Source organism: Aethalodelphis obliquidens, unplaced genomic scaffold, assembly GCF_003676395.1.
Source record: "Aethalodelphis obliquidens isolate GAN/ISIS:26980383/991018 unplaced genomic scaffold, ASM367639v1 scaffold3, whole genome shotgun sequence".
In the NCBI taxonomy this organism is placed as follows: domain Eukaryota; kingdom Metazoa; phylum Chordata; class Mammalia; order Artiodactyla; family Delphinidae; genus Aethalodelphis; species Aethalodelphis obliquidens.
In genome coordinates, this window is record NW_020837947.1 from 40,403,062 (window position 1) to 40,411,848 (window position 8,787).

Genomic DNA, 8,787 nt, shown 5'->3' on the forward strand with positions numbered 1-8,787 from the left:
TTTCTTTCCTCCCCTGTCATGTCCTACACATGACTTGTCCCCAAATCTGCCCTAGTTTGCCCTCACAATACTTAACATTTCCCTTGAGTGTGTCTAACATCCAATGCACTGGGCAAGGGTAAATTCTTCTAGAACCTCAAAGAGCAAGACCAACTTGACCCATTTTAACCTTCCCAGATAACAAAGAGTATCAAAGAGAGAAAAGAAAAAAAAAGCAAAAACAAAAACTCAGGAAATAAACAGCTCTAGTGGCGAGGGTTGGAAGTCACACTTCACCTGACTTTACCACTCTCTGTACCACTGTTGTCTTTTGTCCCCTCCATTTACCCATTTTTCATCCAGATAGCTGATCTGCCCCCCCATAACTGTCCTCTAAAACCACTTCACTCTCTGGTTCTGATAGCAAATTATTTTTCTCCTTAGTTTCCACTAAGAATGGACTCATTTTTTTCATCATACCCTTATTAGAAAAGTGGGAGCAATGGAAAAAAGACAAAATATTAAAAAGCAAAAATGTCAAAATGCAAAATATTAAAACACAAAAAGTTTAATTCAAGACTGCCTTGCAATGACAACTCTAGAATACACAGGATCCTGTTCCTTTTACCTGAACTACAACAAGAACTATAGCCACCATTCAGTGAATATCTTCTATGTTCCTGGAATCCTATCAGGAGGTCTAATCCTTATAGCATTACTGCACAGTTATCATCCCAGTTTCACAACTGAGAAAAACGGGTCAGGGTCACATAGCTGAGAAGTGGCTGAGCATGACAAAAACTCAGGTCTCTACTGCCAAGGCATATTCTGTTTCCAATGCAACACTTAAATTACACTGAACAAGCTGGCCTTGAATTTGGTTTGGATCTATTCCCAGGGTTATGAGACCCATCCAGGATATACTATCTAATCTTCTCTTGTAGAATCTCCACCCTCACTCTACCCTCCCCATCTCTACCTTTGTCTCTTCTGGTATTCTTCAACTCTACAGCCATTCTAGTCTCTGGGGTCACTTCTGGTCCCAAGCTTTTTCTGACTTTGAATTCTTAGTTATCACTCTTTCTCCTCCCACAGGTCAACTGGAATTTATAATCATTACAGTTTTATAAGCTCAAAATAGCTTAACTATAATCTCACTTATCACATGATTGTAAGGGCAGAGCTACTCTTACACACTATATTTGGTACATGTGAGAGTTCTCCTATGTCATGACTCTTTTAAAATTGAGTTGCATTGGTGTTATTAGTTTTTTCAAAGTCCTTATTATTTTCACCCAACTAGACGGAGAGATTCCTTTTAGGCAAGAATTTGGGTCATATGCTTCAGTTCTTTAATGCTAGATGTGTATAATTAAAGGTACAATAAAATATGCCAAGTGAACTTAATCTACATTTCAGTAAATATTACAGAAAAGGGCAACATAACTCAAAATAAAGAGACTTGAATTTACTTGCAAAAGCATAGTTTTTGAAGTCTCTTACTGAAGACAAAACTACATAGCTACATGATAGGATGCAATTAGAAAACAACAACTCATCTGCCATTCAGAACTCAGTTGCCAAGAATAACACAGCTAAAATGCATGCTGTGACCACTCTTGAAAGAGAATAAAGGAAAGTAAGTGTGAGGCCACCTCCTCTTTATAAGGTTGAGAATTCAATCTCAGAAATAAAACAAACCTTAACAAAAGAAGATGAAACATAAGAATAGCTACTGCAGACAAGGAAATACAGAGGGAAAATGAATCAAGACTCCTTAATGTATCACAACAATAGACACAAAATATGGGCGCTTTGAACAGAGCAAGGAAGGAAATTTAAATGTTTGGGATTCAAGACGTTGCAATGTTTGAATTCATTATTTTGTTTTCAAAGACAATGTCAGAACTCTAAAGAGGGTTGGCCTACCTATGGAAATTCAAGGGAGCCTTTCTCATTCCCTTTGCTTATTGATGGCCAATCAAAAAGACTGAAGAGAGGCCAAGAAATGTGGAGTTTGGTAGCACAGTGTACTGAGTGATATATTATGATGACATGAAAATTGCCCACTTAGATGCCCAAGAAATATGTGCCTTGTATCTCTGCAGTTCCTTAGTCCCATTTGGGACTTTCAATTCCTTGAGAGTGAAAGGCAGTGCAGTTATCTCCTCATTTTCTCCAGGAATTCTTACAAAGGTTAAGACAATAGAATCCAAGTCAGCTGGAGAAGCTCGTAGGCTCTTTGCTCTGATTGCAAGGCTTATATCCAACTCTAACTTCCTTTTGGCTCAGGAAGGAGCTGTTAACACAGAATTCCTTGACAGGCAAAAACTCACTATCTATAAAAATGCAGACATATAGGAATACAAACACACACACACTGGCGCTGTTTTGTAAAGAGCAAGAGCTACCTTGTATAAATACAGGAAGAAGCCTTGAGAGACATCATGACCAAAAAAAGAAGGCAAAAAAGAAAAATTAAAATATAGCTAATAAAACATAAAAATATATGTCAAAATAGTCCTAATGTTCATTTTTCAAAATGTAAAGTTACCAGAGATAACTTTCCAGTTGACCAGAAATGCTGTATGTGGAATCATGTAACCACAAGGACATTATGTTCTTACTTGGTGGTTGTTTCTTGTTGCATGTGAAAACATCTCACTTGAAAAAAAAAAAAAAAAAGCTGTTGAGAGCCTCAAAACAGAATTCAGGAAAGAAAAATGGTGAGGAGCAGGGGTTGGGGTAGGAAATAGTCTATCTCTAGATATGGCAGTTGCCATTAAAAGTGGGAAAATAATAGTATTTTGGCCCCTATTAGGAACTTGTATTATTATAAACAAATCAAGATTCTCTTTTTAGTAATGACTATATACGTTTGTTCACTGTCAGCATAGGAAATCCCATTAAAGGGGGAAAATACTGTCCATGATTCTCTATAAATGTACAAATTTGCAGGCTTAAATAACTGTAAGAATACCCATATACAGAATCTGCTCCTCATCTATACAGAACCATGAAGACTCAGTTTACTTTCCAGAGGTAACAAATCAGTTTGATCCACATCAGGTCCTGGATGACCTATGAAGCTGGACCTGGCCAAGATTTTGAGGCAAAACCTGTACATTTATTAAACACACAATATTTATTTTGTTCACATTTGCCAACTTATCCACCTAAGTTAACTCGCTACAGAAATAAATGCAAATATATAATGCCACAGACTACAGCTGTCTACTTGTAAAATTGCTTAATGTGAAATAAAAAGCATGTTATCATTTGTCAAAAATATAAGAGCAAAAGTAGGAAATAATTCCCATTGCTATGTGCAAAATCATAGAGAATACGTACTATCGTTAACATAGCTCCCATAAATAATGAGGAATACTTGCATATTTCTTACTACTTACAAGTTCAAATGGTAAGATAATACAAAATAATCAATAGGCTGACACTAAGAGGTTACTATAGTGATATGAGCAAAGGGAAAACCGCAATAATAAATTTAAATAATAAATCAATGATTCAAATGGCTTTTTGTTCATTATACAAACTTACTATATTCAGAGTAATAGAAAAGGTTAGAAATAATCACATTTAGCTCGTGTCATTATGATACTAATCTGCAAATATACAAAATGGTAGAAAAAGGGACATTAGGTAATATGCCAATTTTTATTTCAATTTAAAACCACAGGCAAACTAGACCTCAAAATATTTAATGACTACTTCTGCCACATTATTACTTGATTAGGCTACATATTCTATATTATAGATACATTGATGGAGGAATAAGTTTATGATGAATTTCCAATATACAACTTATAAAAACTTTTCTTAGAAGTCATGAAAAAAATAAAAGCCCCTATTTGCATTACCCTAACAGCTTCTGGAAAATAATTAAAGGAATTTAGATTCAAATGAAATAATAAAAAATGAATTGATGTATGGAAACCTAAGAAAAATGTAATAATTCCCTATCAATCACTATATCATTTGTCTGGAGAAAAAATATATTTTCAAAATCCTGAGAGTACTCTGAGACTTTTTTTCTAATTTGAGTTTCTTATTTATGATAACCTAAAATAATTAAAATAAACATGTTTAAGTTATCTGGATTCTGCTGCTGGGTAATATGTGTGCCCTCATTAGTGCCTGTATTTACAATTCAAATGGCAACAAAATGCACAATTTGGGTTGAAGGACAAGAGAAAATGATGAACTTAGTAAAAAAGGAAGCATTTGAACCACGAGATGTCACAGCACAAAAGGGGAGAGCCTGGTTACACGGAGCTTAACAAAACCTGCACCATGCCTGTCACTTCTACGACCACACAGTGGTTTCAGCAGAGTGATAATTTCAGGCTTCATCATATTAAAATTCTGTTGTTAATTTTTATTGGTTTGTTATTGGCATTGATACTGTTTGCACTTGGTTTTCAAAGTTCTTTTGTTTTAGTTATGTTTAGGTTTAAGCATAATGTCATCTAGGTTTTCTCCTATCTTATCTTCTAGGAGTTTCATATTTTTGCATTTTACATTAAGGTCTATGAACCATTTTGAGTTAATTTTTTTGAAAGGTCTAAGGTCTGTGTCTTGATTCATTTATTTACATGTAGATATCCAGTTGTTCCAGCATCACCTGCTTAAATGACTATCTTTGCTCCATTAAAAAATGAATAAATGAATGCAACTCTATTTTACAAGCGATCAGGGCCAAGAAAAATTTGAGCAATTATACATTAACAAAATTAATGACACTATCTCCTCTTTACAATGATGCTCAGAGAACACAATATTTTCCCATATTATTTTGCCCTTTTAGGACAAAATTCACACTCACTTCTGGTGCTGGTAACATGGTCAACAATCTCAAAAACATTTAGCCAGTACATACAGTCAATCGAACCTTGAAGAATTTGACTCCAGTATTTGCCGAAGACTCAAAGATGACACTCTAGCTAAGGCTGGTGAAATTTCACACATAAACATGAAAAAGCTAGAATAAAGTGAAGTTTTCAACAATTTGGTAACTTGATGACAAAGCATAAAAATGGAAACAAAGAGTCTGAGAACTACGCCAACAAAATTAATTATGGAAGGTATACCAGATACTACAAATGTTAATTTCAGAACATCATAGAGACAGGATATGAACAGGGAACCAGAAGTATAATTTTAATAATTTATATGTATATTCCCAATGTAAACAATGATTAAATAGAATGATTAACAGTCAAGCTTGATAATAGGGAAAGAAAAAAATAGATGAATGATGAAGAAAATAAAGCTTTACCCACGTGGAAGTAATACAGAATTCTAAACCCAATCTTGAAAGAGAAATCTGCTTTTGTTTTGAGAGGTGTTATCAATATTAGTCATCATGTGATATAAAGTTAGCATAATAATAATGGTTGAGAAGAAAACATTTATTGGATGCATATTTTGTAGTAAGGTACTTTACTTTACTCACAAAACACTGTAGTGTAGGAACTCCATAACACAAATGAGGAAACCAAGTTCAACTGGAATCATAAGAGCATGATCTAGTGCAAGCTCTTCCAGTTAAGAGCTCTGTGGCTCTGGGGGAAATCACAGCCTCTTAGAGCTTTAGTTTCTTCACCTGTAATATAAAGATAACACTTGCCCTGCTGGCCTTCCACAGTTGTTTTGTGATGGCAGATAACACACAGAGCCCCTTTGCTGTAGAAACCACCTCACAAATATAGGGGGTACAAAAATTTGTAAATTACAGTTACAAAAATTACGCTGACAGAATTAACATAAGCAACAGCAAAGTGGTTAAGAGCTCAGACCCTGGTAATATGCTAATTATACATTATGGCTATGTTATTTCCTACCTGTGTATCCTTAGGAAGGCTGCTTACTTTCTTTGGACCTTAGTTTCTATACTGGTATAATGGGAATAATGATAATGTCTATCTAATAAAACCATTATTAAATGATACAACACATTAAAATTTCTTAGAACATACTGATCATATTAATTTCTATATGGAGAACCATTCTCTGGGCATCTTTGCCAAATTTCACCAATGACTAAATAATTTGTATATTTAATTCTAATTATGCCGACAAACATTTATTAAAAATCACCATTCTGAAAAATACCATGCTAGATATTTCTGGGGATGTAAAAATAAACAGGATAGAATCTCTGCACTCTGAGGACTCAGGCTGCTGAGAGAAATAAACACATAAATAATCATAATAAAAGTAGTGTGATATATGAAATATCAAAGAGAAATTCCTACTTTACTTCAGGTATGAAAAAATTTGTTCTTTCCTTCGTTCATTTAAGTCTGCCCAGCCCCTTAGTCCATGGTAACTGCAGGACAACATATAGGGAAGTATTTTCAAAATTAATGAGCACAATAAAAATTCATACTCATAATCTGTGTCTTGAGTTCCAATATGAGATGAAGATGTAGTTTTTATACTGAGAGTACTGGTCACTGGGCTGGGCTGTCCTCTGGAAATTGCAATAACTGGTCCATGGACTTGGAATTATTTTTCCCAGAGTGCAGAAAGATATGTGCTGATCCTTTCATTTTCTCTTATTACTGTTGCAGTCCACATTAAAGATAGGTGCCTATCCCCAGGAATCAGTCTTTAAGCATGGAACCAATCAAGGATAAAAATACATGTAAAGAGATTGAAGCTGAAACCTCATTTCTCTAGGTTGCTACTATGCAATCAGTCTGTTGAATTCAGTATGCCCAGTTACCAGACCAAAAACTTTGCTCTTTTTCCTTTTCCTGAGCAAGGTCAGCCAGTATCTACTCTGGATCCATGAGACTCAGATTGTATACTTCATCAAAATTCAATTAAATCATCAATGACATCAATTCAATACAATCCCATTTACACTGCAAAGATAAACTTTTCCTGGTTTTTTGTTAGAATTTTTCATTGAGAGATACTACTTGAAACAAAATTTTAGCATCTCACCCAGACTGTTGCAATAACTAACCACTTAATTGGTCCTAGTCCTACAGTTTCTCTTCTTTTGGGACAAATTTTTATAGTGCTCCTCAGCTGTCAAAGTATTTTATGTGATCATTCGATTACCGAGGGGCTGGAGAGGCTCAAATGAGTGAAAATAAGAAAATGTTTGATTCATATCTGAAATACAGTCGGAATTTCTCTCTGATACTCCCATATATCACACTGTCTTAAATTGTCATTTTGTCTGTTTTTATTTCCCTTACAAGACTATGAGTCTTTAGAGTATAGGAATTCTATCTTATTTACCTTTGAATCACCTAATGTGCAACATTATCATAATGTGCAAGTATATTACAATCCAGATCAGGAAATTTCAGCAGTTACTTATTAATAGTTTATTGAAAAAAATTATTAATATTTTATTGAGACAATACCATATGTGTCCCATCTACCTAAATTCCAATCTTATCTCCTGATATTCTCTCATATGTAACCTACACTCAAGTTGATTTCAAACCAGAAGAGTTGAAGGTGAGAGAGACTGTTTCGTTTCATCTTCAGACATTCTATGTTAGTAAGTTGTAGGTAGAGTTCAGAAACATATATATATATATATATATATAAAAAACTTGTCATATCCCAACTCTAGAACAAGTAAACTATTTCTTATTCTCCAAGACTACTCTGCAATGTCCTACACCCAGGTCTTCTATTATTATCAGACTAGAATAGTAAGTTTCTTCTCAGATTACTGCTTCTCAATGCCCATTTTAAATAACACCCTCCTACATGAAGCTTTTCCTGATTCATTGCTTTTCTGAGAGATTCTATGACATTTTGCTTATCTCTCTCTCTTTATACTTATTATAGTCTGCCTTGTAATATGGGCATCAGCTTATCTGTTATTCCCACTAACAAATATAATCTCTTTAAAAGCAGGAATTGTCTTACACATTTTTAAATCTCTCTGATAGACTCTGTATAATGGTTTACATAGAAGCTCATTTTTAAAAATTATGTGTTACATTATCTTATACTATTTAGTTCCTAGAGTTGGCCCTGTAATTTCCAAGTTGGAGTTAGCCTCTACACAGTTAACACATCACATAAGAACCTTAACAGTCAAACCTGTAAGCAAGCACCCAAACTCAATTTAAATATCCCTTTCTTCTAAAACAAATGCATTACACCACTAAAGCCAGCAGGCTTACTTTGTTCCACTGGGCCACATAAAGTTGGAAGTTTCCAATTATCAGCACAGCAGCATACAGCTTTTACATAATAACTCAGTGTTATGCAGCATCATTGCTCTGAACAAGGGAGAAATGTTAATAGGCAGAGTGAAATGAACTATGCAGACGGATATGACAGGAAGTGGGCCCTTTCAGCACTACAGTTGTTTGAGCTGTGCAGGGTCCTATGCACAAGGCCTAGAAATAAAGTTCCTGGGCCACCCCATGCAGTGATGCTTTAGTGCTAGAGGAAAGGGGCAGCTTGCTTAACCAAGTTCGATTTCGACACCCATTCCTCATTCAATGCAGCAGGAGAAATGAGCCTTAAGGCTAAAGGAAGGCTATCCATGAACCTCTACTCCAGTTCCTTTATAAACCGATCTCCCTGACACCCTGAACTTCTTATGGCAATGGCTTCATCCTTCCTCCTTATACCAACCTGCTCCCTTATACCATTATAGCCTTACACCATTTCTGAAATGTTAATCTTTTATATTCCTTTTTTCTTTTTTTTTGAAATGGAATGATTCTAGCAATTCCATAATTTGCATAAGGAATTGCACCAGAACTTCATCTACCTGGACCTGATCTGGAGGATGAGGTTCTG